Source organism: Bos indicus x Bos taurus, chromosome 18 (assembly GCF_003369695.1).
Source record: "Bos indicus x Bos taurus breed Angus x Brahman F1 hybrid chromosome 18, Bos_hybrid_MaternalHap_v2.0, whole genome shotgun sequence".
Lineage (NCBI taxonomy): Eukaryota > Metazoa > Chordata > Mammalia > Artiodactyla > Bovidae > Bos > Bos indicus x Bos taurus.
In genome coordinates, this window is record NC_040093.1 from 6,139,610 (window position 1) to 6,156,021 (window position 16,412).

General features: G+C 42.1%; 1 long non-coding RNA gene and 1 pseudogene across 1 annotated transcript; both read left to right on the top strand.

Moving 5' to 3' along the window:
• Nucleotides 1–4,657: 4,657 nt before the first annotated feature.
• Nucleotides 4,658–4,967, top strand: LOC113875835 (annotated as a pseudogene).
• Nucleotides 4,968–5,488: 521 nt separating this feature from the next.
• LOC113876090 lies at nt 5,489–15,775 on the top strand. The gene is made up of 3 exons (XR_003506419.1): nt 5,489–6,025; nt 7,076–7,159; nt 15,720–15,775. It is a non-coding gene; the product is annotated as an uncharacterized LOC113876090 (long non-coding RNA).
• The last annotated feature ends 637 nt before the right edge of the window (nt 15,776–16,412 follow it).

A 16,412-nucleotide genomic window follows, 5' to 3' on the forward strand; every position in this document is an offset into this window, starting at 1 on the left:
GTGGGTCCTAGTCCCCGGTATATTCACAGTGCAGCAAATCTGATCGGGATCCTGCATTGAGCACCAAGGCTCTTAGCCTCCACTTCTGAGACTGAGATCAGCCCCAGGGATGAAGAGGCCACTCTGTTCTGAGTTGGGATGGACCAGGGCCTGCTCTTGGCAACCCACTCCAGTACTCTTGCCTGGAAAATCCCATGGATGGAGGAGCCTGGAAGGCTGCAGTCCATGGGGTTGCTGAGGGTCGGACACGACTGAGTGACTTCACTTTCATTTTTCACTTTTCATGCATTGGAGAAGGAAATGGCAACCCACTCCAGTGTTCTTGCCTGGGGAATCCCAGGGATGGGGAAGCCTGGTGGGCTGCTGTCTATGGGGTCGCACAGAGTCGGACACAACTGAAGTGACTTAGCAGCAGCAGCAGCAGAGCCTGCTCTGTGATCTGAAGGGAATTGTTGGGTCAGCTGAGGTCCCCCCTACTGCTGTGTGCATGAGGCCTCACCAGGAGGGGAGTGTGATCCGAAGGAAAGTGTGGGAAAGCTCCCGTGTTGGTCTCTGTGTGGGAGTTGCCTTTCCTGAGTCCCTCCTGAGACACTGGCCACAGAGGACTGTCTGTTTCCCATGGTGAGGGTTTCCCTGCATGTGTGGTTGGAGCTCAGGAAGGGGGAATGTTGACTGTAGGCATTAAACAGCATGTTTTCAACTTTTAGTATCAACCTCTGCAGGATGCCTGAGAAGAAACATGGAAGAGGGTATAAAAAGAGTCAGGAATGGCTCTTTCTCAGGTAAGGTCATATTCTCAGTTGATTCTCAGTCTGTCCTTCCTGAAATGCCCTTACTTGAACTTGCTAATTGTGTCTGACTCTGAAGTATCCTGTCTGACTCCTGTATGTGCACACTCAGCCGGGGCCTTCCCTCAGGGCCTGTCGTCTCCACTTAGATCCCGTCTCCCCATGACCCGGTGACCTGGCCCTTGTGGGGAGGCTCCCCTGGGCACCGGGGCTTCTCACCCATGGGTTTGAGACGGGGTCTCAGTGCTGTTGGGCAGCAGGGCTTGCTTAGGGCCCATCTGGATGCACTGTCTGCTCTGTGTCAACCAGGGTAAAGAAGCTGCACATGGACATCAAGTATTAACGCTCAGAATACGTGGTAAAATCTGGAAAAGAGGCCAATAAGGGGAAATCAGTCCTGACTATTTATAGTACATTTAAAACTAAATGAGGACCTCCTTGAAAATCTTGGTGTTTGGGAACGGAATGGAAAGTTCAGAAAGAGACCTCAGGGCTAGGGGGCTTTTCATTCCATCATCTATTTTTCACTATGAAATCCAAGTTCACTGAAATTTTTTTGTCTTTTTTGTCACATGGTGCAGCTTGCAGAATCTTAGTTCCCTGAGTATGGATTGAACCTGAAACTCCTGAAATGGAAGCGTGAGGTCTTAATCATGGGACTGCCAGGGAAGTCCCCAACTTTACTAACCTTGTTTGATTGTTTTATTGTGGAATTAACAAATAAACTTTGGTTTTTGTTAGTAACTACATACCTAAAATTAACTAAGGATAAAATCATTATTTTTTTAGAAAAATTATTTATTTAGGTGTTCTGGGTCTTTGTCACTGCTTGGTCTTTTCTCTAGTTGCCAGCAGTGGGGGCTGTTGTCTAGTCGTGGTGCGTGGCATTCTTGTGTCTTGTTGCAGAGCATGGGCTGTATGATGCTTGGGCTTCAGTAGTTTCAGCACGTGGGCCTAGTAGTTTGGGCTCTTGGGCGTTACAGCACAGGCTCAGTAGTTGTGTCACTTGGTCTTAGTTGCCCCGAGGCATGTGGCGTTATCCTGGAGCAGAACCCATGTCTTCTGCATTTGCAAATGGATTCTTTACCATTGCGCCAGGAGAGATACCTTCATATTATTTTTGAATATAGGTATTTTATAGGGATTGCAATCAAAGTATTCTATATATGTTTTTTATACGTATACTGTCTGCCTGCTGCTAAGTCGCTTCAGTCGTGTCCGACTCTGTGCGACCCCATAGACGGCAGCCCACCAGGCTCCCCCGTACCTGGGATTCTCCAGGCAAGAACACTGGAGTGGGTTGCCATTTCCTTCTCCAATGCATGAAAGTGAAAAGTGAAAGTGAAGCTGCTCAGTTGTGTCCGACTCCTAGTGACCCCATGGACTGCAGCCCACCAGGCCCCTCCGTCCATGGGATTTTCCAGGCAAGAGTACTGGAGTGGGGTGCCATACGTATACTACTTTTTCTTTCTTTTAAACTAATATAGTATTAGAGTTGAGACTTCCCTGTTGGTACAGTGATAATAATGTGCCTGCCAATGCAGGGGATACGGGTTTGATCTCCCTGGTCCGAGAAGATTCCACATGCCCGGGAGTAACTAAGCCCGTCCACCACAGCTACTGAGCCCATGCTCGAGAGCCTGTGAGCCAAAACTGCAGAGCCCATGTGTTGCAACTACAGAAGCCTTGTGCCTGCAGTTCACCTACAACCTCTTCTCTGTAACAAAAGATGCCATTGCAGTGAGAAGCCCACTCACCACAACTACAGAGTATCTCCCGCTCAGTGCAACTAGAAAAAGCCACACAAAGTAACAAAGACCAGTACAACCTAAATAAAGAAATAAGCTTTAAAAAAAATGCAATATTGACAAACTTAAGTACAGTTGATTCATTTTCATGGCCCCAGAGATGCTGAAATACATATGACTAAAAGTGATAATGAGAAAATGATTTAAAAATCTGTCAAGTGGCAACTCTTCATTTCAGTCAATTGTGTATTTACATGTGCATGCATGTGAGCATGGATACGCAATTCCATGGTTTTATTACAAAACATCATCTCATAAATAAGCTTTGTACTTTTTAACAGTTGAAATTACATCTTAAATACATTATGTAGCCTTAAATTTTTTCTACCCCAGCACAGGAATGATTTAAGTAGTAATAAGATTACTGATATTGTGTGTGGGGGAGGGGTTGAGGAGTGACCCTATACAATGACCTTTTATGGCCTTCCATTGCTCTTCAAATTCCTTGATGTTATTTGAGGTTTCTCAGGGAACTCTTATTGATGGATTTTATGCTCTGTTACTTAACTGTTTGATTCCTTAGGTTCAAAGGAATTCGACTTGACTTTACTCCCTCCTCTTTTAGTATAAAAGGGGACTGAGTTCTAACTCGGATAAGATGGTTTTGGGGGTATAGTCCACCATATTTTCGGTTTGCTGACTTTCTGAATAAAGTCGTTATTCCTGCCCCAGCAACTTGTCTCTCAATTATTGGCCTGTTGTGTGGAGAGCAGTAGAAGCTTAGAATGTGAACTAAAGGAATAATGCGGTTTTCATCAATTTTTAAAGATGTATTGCTCTTTTTGGCCACATGATTCAAAGAGCGGACTCAATGGAAAAGACTTTGATGCTGGGAAAGATTGTGGGCAGGAGAAGAGGGCAACAGAGGATGAGATGGTTGGATGGCATTACCCACTCAATGAACAGAAGTTTGAGAAAACCCTGGGAGATAGTGAAGGACAGGGAAGCCTGGTGTGCTGCAGTTCATGGAGCTGCAAAGAGTCAGATTCGACTTAGCAACTGATCAATGAAAATTGCTCTTTTTAAAGCAATGGTTAGTAAACTTTGTCAATTTCAAAATTAAAAAAAAAAAAAAAGGTACTAACGGAAGTTCTTATCACATACCTTAGTCCTCCAGTCTCAGACTGTAGGTTTTGACCTTGTGTCTCTGGAACCGAGCCATGTGGAGTTTGGCCTTCCAGCTGAATGAAGAACAAAGAGGAAAAGTTGTTATACGGGATGTCACTGTAAAATGGCATGTTTTCCCCAGGGATAGTTTTGTATTTCTTATTTTAGTTTGCAGTACAGAGAGAAATCCAGAAAAAATTTCTTGTTTTCTTAAGATGGTTCAATTATTCTAATGGCAGGAAATGTTCTGCATCCAATTATCGCCCTACAGGAATTCTCTGGAGACCCAGGTTCCCAACCCCTGAATTGCCAGGAGCAGGAAAGGCAAGAACCTGCTGACAAAAACATTTATTTATTTATTTATTGCACTTGAAAATGTGTGAGTTATTTTCAAATACCTTTTGGTATTGATTTCTCACATAGTTTCACAGTAATAAGAGAACAGGCCCTGTATGATTTCAACACTCTATTTAGACCATGAAACTTTTGCACCTTGTTTTACATCATGTTCCAGTGTCTCCTGGTTAATAGTCTATGGGAACTTGAATAAAATATGTATCCTGCTGTTGTGTGAAAATTGTATAAGTCTTAATTATGTTCAATTGGTTCACAGTTCTTTTCAGGTCTAGTATATCCTACTTTCCTGTCCATTATATTAATTTTTGAGGGTTTAATATTGAAATTCCAACTAAAAATCTTAATTTGTCTACTCTTAAAAAAATTGTAATATATAGTGGAACTGTCTGTAACTATTTTCAAAGCCTCATGTAAATGTGTTGTCATACTTTCGTAATTGCAAAAAATTTTAAAAAGGAAAATAAAATCTTTATTGAAATTTTTCTACTTGTTAGGAGGAAAGATCCTAGTTTCCAACATAACTGGTCTACAAAGTTATAAGCTTTTGCCTTAAAAGTGTAACGGGGTGACACAGCGACCTGGGAAGGCCGGCCGCCTCTGCGGGCATGGCGGCGTGGAGCCCCGCCGCAGCAGCGCCTCTGGTCCGCGGAACCCGCCAGCTTCCTCCTCTCCACTGTGCCCAGTGCATGTTTTCCTCGCATCCGGAGGGGGAGAGCAAAGTGACCCAAATCCTCAAAATTTCCAGGAGGCTGTGGGGGAATGTATAAAATTCAAATTAAATGGGAAGAATTTAAGGAGAAGAGAACTGTCCAGCAGCCAACAGGCTCTAAAAGAAGAAATCAAAGGTATGCACCGATTGCAGATTTTTAAGTCTGTCCCCAACACTGACCATACCGTGGCTGCTTAGATGTTGTTGCTAAAACACTGGATGAATCTTACTAACAGGGCTTCCCTTGTGGCTCAGGTGGTAAAGAATCCGCCTGCAAGGCGGGAGACCTGGGTTAGATCCCTGGTTTGGGAAGATGCCACGCAGAAAGGAAATACTACCCACTCCAGTATTCTGGCCTGGAGAATTCCATGGACTGTATAGACCATGGGGTCGCAGAGTCGGATGCGACCCAGCGACTTTCACTACTACCACCGTTCTTTCCTCAACATATGACAAAAAGTTTATTTGGTCATAGACATTTCCATATTGTAATTATAGAAGAATATGCTATCTATATAGATGTTAAATGCAACAGATTAAAAAAAAAAACAGATGTAATTTATGAGGCATGACAGAACTGTTAAGCACCTCCCTGCCCGTTGCCCCGCCTTACTCTCGGCCTGCCTACCGGGACGCTCCTCGCCCCGCCCCTCGCCTGCAGCGATCCGCCCAGCCCCCGACCCGGAAGTTCCGCCTCGTTATCCGCGCGTGCGCAGTTTCCTGCGGAAGCGGAAAGCGGACAGAGAAGGTCGCCGCACGGCCTTTGCTTGTTTTTTTTCCTAGAGTAACCCTAAGCGCCTGCCTTCGCCACGCCCATCTTCAGGGTCCGGCTGGTTCTGCGGCAGTAATATCCCAATACCCCGAACTCCGCCCTAAATAAACCCAGAGGCCGCCGTTTAGGTCAAGTATTCGAAATCGCTGTGAGGCTTGTCCTTGCCGTTTGGTTTTCGCCTTTGGCCCCGGAGACGCCGCCTTCCGGGATATTTTCATGCTTAAAACTTAACCGTTAGTACCTGCGCCTGTGCCTTGTCAAGTCCCCGGGCGCGAGGGGGATTCGGGCACGCCCACCTCCACCGCCTCACCCTGTCGACCCCTGGAGGTCGCGTCGACAGTTCCACTCCCGGAGAAGCCGATTCCTCTCCCCGGTCCTGGGATTCCGGAGAGCCCGCCCGACCCCTGAGACCCCCTCGCTTCCAGCCTCTCTGCCCTCGCGTCTCCTCAGGCCGATCGTTCTGCCCCGCAGGCCTCCCTTCCTGGTCAGTCCCTTTTCCTCACCCCTGGGCTGGACGTGTGACACCCAGCGTTTTTCCGTCACGAGTCCGTCTCGTTGGAAAATGTGCTCTTTTGATAGGCGGGCGTTTCATTTACTCATCATTTCTGTAGATACGTGGGCTAGGGGGATCAGAAGAAGCAGTGACTGAGAGTGAAAGGCAAAGTCAGAAGTGGAAAACGATGGGAGAACCGACGGGGTCGCCCAGGATGGCTGAGGCACTTGCAAAGGGATGGTAACATGAAATAGATTTCTCCCTTAAAGTAGCGGGTGGGTGAAAGAGAAATGGACCACTGCGTGGGATCTCCAGGAGTTGGAGACAACGAGACAGGGGCTCTGCGTCTGCGATAGGAGGGCTGACAAGGGGTGATCCTAGGAGAGAAACAGGGATAGGTGTTGACAATGGCACCCCACTCCAGTACTCTTGGCTGGAAAATCCCATGGACAGAGGAGCCCGGTAGGCTGCAGTCCATGGGGTCGCTAAGAGTCAGACACGACTGAGCGACTTCACTTTCACTTTTCACTTTCATGCATTGGAGAAGGAAATGGCAACCCACTCCAGTGTTCTGGCCTGGAGAATCCCAGGGACGGGGGATCCTGGTGGGCTGCCATCTATGGGGTCACACAGAGTCGGACACGACTGAAGTGACTTAGCAGCAGTAGGAGAAGAGAAGAGGAGGAAATAAGCCTAGAAACCTGGAGTGCCCCAGAGTGGGAGTGTAACAGGGAGAGAAGGGGTGTGACTAGGAGGCAGAGAGGGAACAGAGTTGGAGAAAGAAAGAGACAGATGTATAGATATTTAGGACAATTAGAAGGGTGGGGGTGGGGAGAAGAGCAGCAAGAGGAGAACAAGTTGCAGAGGGGGGCAGGACAGGTGTGAGGGAAGAAATAGGAGGGCAGAAACAGCATCCCACCCGAGGCAGTGGACACCAAAGGACTGTTCCACATAGTGAGGTCTTCCTTTTTTTGTGGTTGTGGCAAACGAAGTGGGGGATGTTGATTCTAAGCCTTAAGCAGCCGTTTTTCCACTTGCCAGATCAACTTCTAAAAACTTACATTGTCTGAGGAAGAAGCTGGAAAGAGGAAGAAAGGAAAGGCAACAGGAATGCCTCTTTCTCAGGTAAAATCATATTCTCAGTTGATTCTCAGTCTGTCCTTCCTGAAATGCCCTTCTTTGGACTTACTAATCATCTGTGACTCTGAAGTATCCTTCCTGACGCCTGTACATGCACACTCACCAGGGAACTTCCTTCAGGGCCTGTCGTCTCCACTTAGATCCCATTACCCCATGACCCAGTGGCCTGGACCTTGTGTGGAGGGCACCATCCTGGGCAGGGCTTCACACCCACAGGTTTGAGAAGGGGTCTCAGTGCTGTTGGAGAAGGCAGTGGCACCCCACTCCAGTACTTTTGCCTGGAAAATCCCATGGACGGAGGAGCCTGGTAGGCTGCAGTCCATGGGGTCGCTAGAGTCGGGCACAACTGAGCGACTTCACTTTAACTTTTCACTTTCATGCATTGAAGAAGGAAATGGCAACCCACTCCAGTGTTCTTGCCTGGAGACTCCCAGGGATGGGAAGCCTGGTAGGCTGCCATCTATGGGGTCGCACAGAGTCGGACATGACTGAAGCGACTTAGCAGCAGCAGCAGCAGCAGCAGCTCAGTGCTGTTGGGCAGCAGGGATTGCCTAGGGCTCTTCTGGATGTGCAGTCTGCTCTGTCAATCAGGATTAAGAAGCTGTGGGTAGAAGTCAGGTATTAACATGCACAGTACCTGGTAAAATCTGGAAGTAGACCTAAAAAGGAAAATTTGTTCTAAGGTAATTGAAGCTAAGTGAGTGAGGCACTGACTTCAAAATCTTGATTGGAAATGGGATGGAAAGTTCAGAATCAGGTATCAGTGATAGAGGGTGTGCTATTCCATCATCTGTTTGAAACTGTGACATGAATCTAAATCTCACAGCTGGAAATTCACTTTCATTGCCTTCATTCTTCAGATTTTGTCTTTTCACGGTGTTCATTTTGTGGTTTGGCACAGAGATTTTTTACTTTTGATGCACGTGAGGTTTCCTCTTCATTGTTTAACCCGTAATTTCATCATTTGTTATGGCAACTGTCTTTTTTCCACTGGGTTTTCTTAGCATCCTTATCATTAAATTTTAAATATATGCAAATGGTTATTTCTGAGCATTCTCTTCTGTTTCCTTGGTGTATAAATCTGTTTTTATGCCAGTACTACACCATCTGGATTATATTTTGATATGGCTTGAAATTTTAAAAAGGGTGGCCTTCATCTTTCTTCTTTCTACTTATTGAAGAGTATTTTTGCCGTTTGTGGTCCCCTTGAGATTCTTTATGACTTCTGGCAAGTTTTTTCTATTTCTGCAAGCATTTCTATTTTAAGTTTCATAATGAATTCATTAAATCTGTGGAACACTTTGGGTAACTTGCAAATTTAAAGAGTACTGAGATTTCCAGTCCATGACTACTAGATTTATTTGTTTATTTTGGATTTCTTTTAGAAGTGGTTAAGTAGTTTTCAGTGTATATGTTTCATCTCCTTGGTGAATTATTCCTAAATATTTCATCCATTTTTAATACAATAGTAAATAAAATTGTTATGTGATTTTCTTTTGACATTGTTCATTTTGTAGAGAAATGCAACTGATTTGCATGTTGACTTTTGTATCCTGATAGTTTGCTAAAATTGTTATTTGATGTGGCAGGGTTTTTTTGTGTCTGTGTGGAGTCTTTACAGTTTATGCATAAAAGACCTTGTCCTCTAGGAAAGAAGGCAACTTTCTAATTTTTCACTTTGGAAAGCTTTGATTTCTTTTTCTTGTCTAATTGCTCTGGTTAGGGGTTTCAGTCCTTTGTTGAACAGTGGTGCAGAGTGCACGTCCTTGCCTGCTTCCTGATCTCAGAGGAAGTTTTCAGTCTTTCACCATTGAGAACAATGTTAGGTGTGCTCTTTTCATACAGGGTATATTTTACTTTGAGATACTTTATCTTTTCTAGTTTGTATATATATATTTAAAGGTTGTTGAATTTTGTAAGATACTTTTTTTCTGTATCAGTTGAGGTGGTCATCTGTTGTTTTTTCCCTTTATTCTGTTAATGTAACGTATAAGTTGATTTTTGTTTGTTGAGTCCTCTTTGCCTTATATGAATAAAATTCACTTGGTCATGAATTCAGATCTTTTTAATGTGGGGTTGAAGTTGGTTTGCTGGTGTTTTGTTAAGGATTTTGCATCAATATTCATCAGGGAGTATTGGATTTTTTTTTTTTTGTTCTTTGATCTTTTTTGGGACGATTTCAGAATCATGTTGGCTCTATTCAGTGAGTTTGTCAGTGTTGCATCTTCAACTCTTTGTAATATTTTTGGCAGGATTAGAGGTACTTCTTTTGTAAAGGTTTAGTATAATTTCACAGATGGCATCTGATCCTAGGTTTTTCTTAGTTTGAGGATTTTAATTACTGCTTGAATCTTTCTAGTTATAATTTGGTTCACATTTTTATTTGCTTCATGATTAAGGATTAGATAGTATGTTTCATGGAGAAGGCAATGGCAGCCCACTCCAGTACTCTTGCCTGGAAAATCCCATGGACAGAGGAGCCTGGTAGGCTGCAGTCCAAGGGGGTTGCTGAGGGTCGGACACGACTGAGCGACTTCACTTTCACTTTTCACTTTCATGCATTGGAGAAGGAAATGGCAACCCACTCCAGTGTTCTTGCCTGGAGAATCCCAGGGACGGGGGAGCCTAGTGGGCTGCCGTCTATGGGATCACACAGAGTCGGACACGACTGAAATGACTTAGCAGTAGCAGTAGCAGTATGTTTCTACAAATTTACCTGTTTATTTTATGATATGTATTTGTAATTTGTAGGTATTATTACTTAGAAATTTTTTATTGAAGTATGTTGATTTACAATGTTCAGTTAATTTTGGGTATAGAGCAAAGTGATTCAGTTTTATTTATATATATTCTTTGACACATCCTTTTCCCTTATAAGCTATTACAAACTATGAAGTATAGTTCCCTGTGCTGTGTAGTAGGTCCTTGTTGGATATCTGTTTTATACCTAGGAGTGTGTCTGTATTAATCCCCAATCCTGATTTATCCCTCCCACCTTCTGCTTTGGTCACCTCTGTGTTTGTTTTCCGTGTCTCTCGGTCTGTTTGTGTTTCATAAATTCAATTGGATCTTTTTTTATTTTAATTTCACACACAAGTGATAATTTGTGTTTCTCTGTCTGGCTTATTCACTTAGTATGATAATCTCTCAGTCAGTTCAGTTGCTCAGTCGTGTCCAACTCTTTGTGACCCCATGAACTGCAGCATTGCTAGTCCTCCCTGTCCATCACCAACTCCTGGACTCCACCCAAAGCCATGTCCATTGAGTCGATGATGCCATCCAACCATCCATCCTCTGTTGTCCCCTTCCCCTGCCCTCAATCTTTCCCAATATCAAGGTCTTTTCCAGTGAGTCAGCTCTTTGCATCAGGTGGCCAAAGTATTGGAGTTTCAGCTTCAACATCAGTCCTTTCAATGAACACCCACGTCTGATCTCCTTTAGAATGGACTGGTTGGATCTCCATGCAGTCCAAGGGACTCTCAAGAGTCTTCTCCAACACCACCGTTCAAAAGCATCAATTCTTCAGCGCTCAGCTTTCTTTATAGTCCAACTCTCACTTCCATACATGACCACTGGAAAAACCATAGCCTTGATTAGACGGACCTTTGTTGGCAAAGTAATGTCTCTGCTTTTCAATATGCTGTCTAGGTTGGTCATAACGTGATAATCTCTAGTTCCATGCATGTAGTTGCAAATGGCATTCTTTCTTTCTTTTTTGTTTCATGCAGGAGTTAATATTTCATTTGGGCTTCCCTGATAGCTCAGTTGGTAAAGAATTTACCTGCAATGCAGGAGACTTGGGTTTGATCCCTGGGTTGGGAAGATCCCCTGGAGAAGGGAAAGGCTACCCACTCCAGTATTCTGGCCTGGAGAATGTCATGGACTGTATAGTCCATGGGATCGCAAAGAGTCGGACACGACTGATATTCTTGTATATATGTACCATGTCTTCTTTATCCATTCCTCTGTTGCTGGGCATTTAGATTGTTTCCATGCCTTGCCTATTGTAAATAGTGCTACAGTGAACATTAGGGTGCACTGTTGTTTTGAATTATGGTTTTCTTCAGATAAATGCCCAGGAGTGGGTTTGCAGGATCTGAATCTTTCTTATTTAACTCTTTTGTTCTGTCAAAGCTGAATTTAGTTTGTTCTCTTTCTCCTTCCTTGAGATGTAAAAATAGTTTCCTGATTGGACTTCTTTTTCCTTTTTGTGGTAACCATTTAGCCACGTGCATGTGTGTGTGCTCTGTCATGTCTGACTTTTTGCATCCCATGGGCTGTAGCCCATCTGGCTCTTCTCTTCATGAGATTTCCCAAGAAAGAATACTTAAGTGAGTCGTCATTTCCTTCTCCAGGGATCTTCCCAACCTAGGGATCAAACCTGAATCTCCTGGGTCTCCTGCATTGGCAAGCATGTTGTTTACCACTGAACCACCTGAGAAGTTTCTTAGCCATGTAGACTTCTCTTATTATAGCCTTCACTGCATGTTATAAATTTTGGAGTGTTGTACTTTCAGTTTCATGTAGATGTTCAAAAATTTTCTTGATTTCTTTGAGCCATAAGTGTCCTTGCTTAGCTTCTTGACTTAAAGTATTCAAACACTTTCAGTCAGTGCTATTTCTCTTATTATCATAATTGATGATTTTGATTTTTCTTTAAAGCCATTGCTGGACTTCTCCTGACAAGGGTATTGTCCAGGTTCACACCCTCATTTTTGTGAGGCTGTTGACTAAACTGTTGCTGATGCTGCATGCTTGTCACCTGGGTGCTATTGATCATTCTGCCTCCACACTTAATTTTGTAGTAACTTAATGACAGAGCTTATGTAGTGGAGCGATAACTTTAGTGATGAACCATCATTTGTTTTTTTCAAGGCATTGCTACTTTCCTTTTTTTATATTTTTATGCATTATAAATGAATGTCTTTTATTTTTATCATTAAGTTTCTATTTTATGTTACTCTTTGTGTTTTATTTGCAATATGTGGGATGGTTGGTTAAGAAAGCTCCCCCACCCCTATGGTGGAATTGGTGATCAGTACTTTTTAGAGTTCTTTATGTATTCTTGATGTTAAGCTATTATTGAATATATGCTTGGCAAATATTTTGTATTATAGTGTACATTGTTTTTTCACTCTGCTGAGGATGGATTAGTGCACAATACTTGATAATTAGGATGTGTCCAGTTTATCTTTTTATTTTCTTGGCATGAGCTTTTGTTGTTGTATCTGATAAATCTTTGGTGAGTCCACTGTCAAGAATCATTCTTTGTTCATTTACTTATAGGAGCTTTATACACTAGCGACTGAGGTCTAGGTCTTTGAAGCATTTTGAGTTAATTTTTGTGTATAGTGTATAATAATGCTCCCACTAAATTCTATATGTGAATATCCAGTTTTCACAACACCTTTGTTCCATAGATTGCCCTTGCCCCATTACTTGGTCTGGACACTATTGTGGAACATCATGTGACCTTACACATAAAAGTATTTTTCTGAATCTGTTGTGTTCCTCAGGTGTCTGTCTTTATATTGGTACCATACTGCTTTGATTAGTGTAGTGTTGGATTCAGTTTTGAAATAAAGAAATATGAGATGTCTGACTTTGCTTTCTAGTTTGTTTTTGCTGTTCATTGTCTTCTGTGATTCCATAGGAATTGTAGGATTGATTCATCTGTTTCTTAAGAAAAGCAGAGTTTGGATTTCACTAAGGATTGTTTTGAATCTTTTGTTAACTTTGACTAGTCCTGACATCTTGACAATATCAGCTTCACAATATCTGTGAAGCATGGGGTGTTACATTTATTTGTGTCTTCTCTAATATTTTGCAGAAGTCATTAGTTTGCAGTATAAAAATTCTTCCCTTCTTGTATAATGTTATGATGAAGTATTCTTTTTTAATTTTCTTGTCAGTTGAATTACTTTGATTGTTCATTTTTAAAGTTTAGAAACCCAATTGGGTTTGCATGTTGATATTGTATCTTGTAATTGCTTTGAAGTCTTTCATTATTTCTATATATATATTTTTACTTGTTAATGTTGCAAAATGCCTATTATGCATATGTTATCTTGTAGGACATATTTAGAAAGATATTTTGTTTCATAAAAACTGTAGTATTGAATTTTTTTCTCTATGGTATATATATTACAGATCTAAATAGCAACATATTATTAGATAAACTCGTTTTGGATTCTTTAGCATTACAATATATTGTGTGTTCATTAGCATTTATTTGTGTACAGTAAGTGTGGAGAATATATCTATAGTAGAGTACTTTTTTCTCCTCAATTATGAGACTGCAGTGTGTTTACTGTTAATTGGTACATGCATGGAAGTCATGGTGCAAAAATAGTGTTTTTGTGTGAGCTGACATGTTTTTCTAGTATACGTGTTTTTGTCATAGGCTGTTTGCAAGTATTCTTCCCTAAAATCAATTTGAATTATCTTTTACAACTCTTATTTTTAATAAACAAGTTTATTGCTCTAGTGTTTCTCAGAATTTTAATATCATATTTGGAAAGTTTCAAAATTTTTCGAAAATGAAAAATATTACATAGTTGGGAAAAGTTTTATAACTGTTATAGATGTATTACTTTTGGTGTAATAGACACTGAGACACTTATTGACGAATTTTAGTGAATATAGAGTCTTTATGTCTTATAGATCTATCTATCTGATACATGTGGTCAACCAATTACAACCCAAAGCAGACAGTGATATAGGAGAAGTATTCCAAACAGCAATCTTGGGAAGACCTAAAAGTCATGAAATCAAACATTTTTACCTCAGGGAACTCCAGGAAGACATGTATGACTTTGAGTGTCGTTGGAGAAGTGGTGGAAGAAATAACAAAGGAACGCCTATAACTCATGATGGAATTCTCACTGATGGCAGAGGTCAACAGTGAAGAAAGGATTTGGAAATCAAGCCCTTTGTAAATAGGCTTGGATTAAACCTGCAGGATAAATTGCAGATATTTCAAACTGATGGGATAATTTCTGAATGTAATGAAGTTACGAGGTCTGTCAACAGTACTTTGTTACCTTCACCACTTCAAGGAATACCTCCTGGTGTCCAAACTAACCTTTCTAATATATTTGGGAATGATTTTTTGCATCCTTTATTACTGACACAAGATCCAACAGCATACCGGGAAAGAGCTTCCAAGTATATTGAGTGTAGGAAAACCTTTAGTCATGTCTCAGCTCTCAGGAATCATCAGATAATTTATTCAGATGAGATATTACATAAGTGTGACATATGTGTCAAGGTCTTCAGTACAAATTCACACCTTGCAGTTCATCAGAGAATTCATAAGGAAGAGAAACTTTACAAATGTGATGAGTGTGGCAGGGTCTTCAGTCATAGAACAACCCTTGCAAATAATCAAAGAATTCATACTGGAGAGAAACCTTTCAAACGTAATGAGTGTGGCAGAAGCTTTAATTGCTCCTCAAATCTCTCTGCTGCTGCTGCTGCTAAGTCACTTCAGTCGTGTTTGACTCTGTGTGACCTCATAGACGGCAGCCCACCAGGCTCTCCTGTCCCTGGGATTCTCCAGGCAAGAACACTGGAGTGGGTTGCCATGTCCTTCTCCAGTGCATGAAAGTGAAAAGTGAAAGTGAAGTTGCTCAGTTGTGTCCAACTCTTAGCGACCCCATGGACTGCAGCCCACCAGGCTCCTCCATCCATGGGATTTTCCAGGCAAGCGTACTGTAGCAAATCTCTCTAGGCACCAGATAATTCATATAGAATATAAATTATATAAATGTGATATATGTGGCAGTGTCTTTAGTCAAAAACCAAACATCACAGATCAACAGAGAGTTCATGGTAGATAGAATCGAAGAAAAGTGGGAGGTTATAAATGTATTTTTGTGGTAAGCTGTTTAGTTAGAGTTCATACCTTTTAATTCATCAGAGAATCTGAGAGGATAACAGGCAGGAAGGCCAGGGGTCTCCAAATGGAGGAATTAGGCTGCAAGTGTCAGACATTTTTATCTCTTTTAAGCGGCAGGAGGAAACAAACTGGGTCTCCAAACTGAGGAAATAGGTTGCAAGTGTCAGGCGTTTTTATCTCTCTTAAGCGGCAGGAGGAAACAAACTAGTGATATTTTTTTCTTTCTCTTTATAAATTTAAAAGGAGGTTTCTCTTAAAATACTGTGTTGCCATAATGACACCTGGTTTCACCTGAAGTTAACTATTCTCAAACCTTGAGTTAACCAATGCATTTTTCTTATAGAAATGTTTGTCTTAAGCTATGATAATGTACCATGCATTTACCCCAAACTCCGTCTTCAAGTTGGTTCCATGTAATGGCTCAGAATCTACTTGACAAACCAGTATGTTATACTCAGATATTGTTCCCCTAATCTATGTAAACAAAACTAATGTATGGTAATCTGCCCTTCTACAAGATTCAAGTCAATCATTTTATGGCCCAGGATGAATTGTCTGGTGCCAAGATTATCCCAAAATGCATCTTATGGATGAGGGGCTTGGTGCCATTTTGAGTTTTAAGACATTCCTTTCTTTCATTAACAGACTGCTGCTGCTGCTGCTGCTGCTAAGTCGCTTCAGTCGTGTCGGACTCTGTGCGACCCCATAGACGGCAGCCCATCAGGCTCCCCCGTCCCTGGGATTCTCCAGGCAAGAACACTGGAGTGGGTTGCCATTTCCTTCTCCAATGCATGAAAGTGAAAAGTGAAAGTGAAGTCACTCAGTCGTGTCTGACTCTTCGAGACCCCATGGACTGCAGCCCACCAGGCTATGCCGTCCATGGGATTTTCCAGGCAAGAGTACTAGAGTGGGGTGCCATCACCTTCTCCGAACAGACTGCTAGTGGGTATATAACATCCACCTGAAGACTAGCAGGGGGGTACTCTTTCTGTCCCCTTCTGATGCCTATGTCAGAGGCTTTCTCTATCTCCTTTATACTTTAATAAAACCTTATTACACAAATCTCTGAGCGATCAAGCCTCGTGTCTGGCCCCAGATTGAATTCTTCTCCTCCGGAGGCCAAGAATCCTGGCGTTTTTTCAGTCAGCAACAACCTTTCAAATCCCTATGGGAGAGAAACCCTACAAATGTAATCAATGTGGGAAGGACTTTACGGAAAAGGCAACCCTTGCAAAGCATCAATGAATTCATACTGGAGAGAAACCTTACAAATGTAAGAAGTGTGGAAAAGCCTTTAGTCAAAAAGCACATCTTCAGCTTCATTGGAGAATACATACA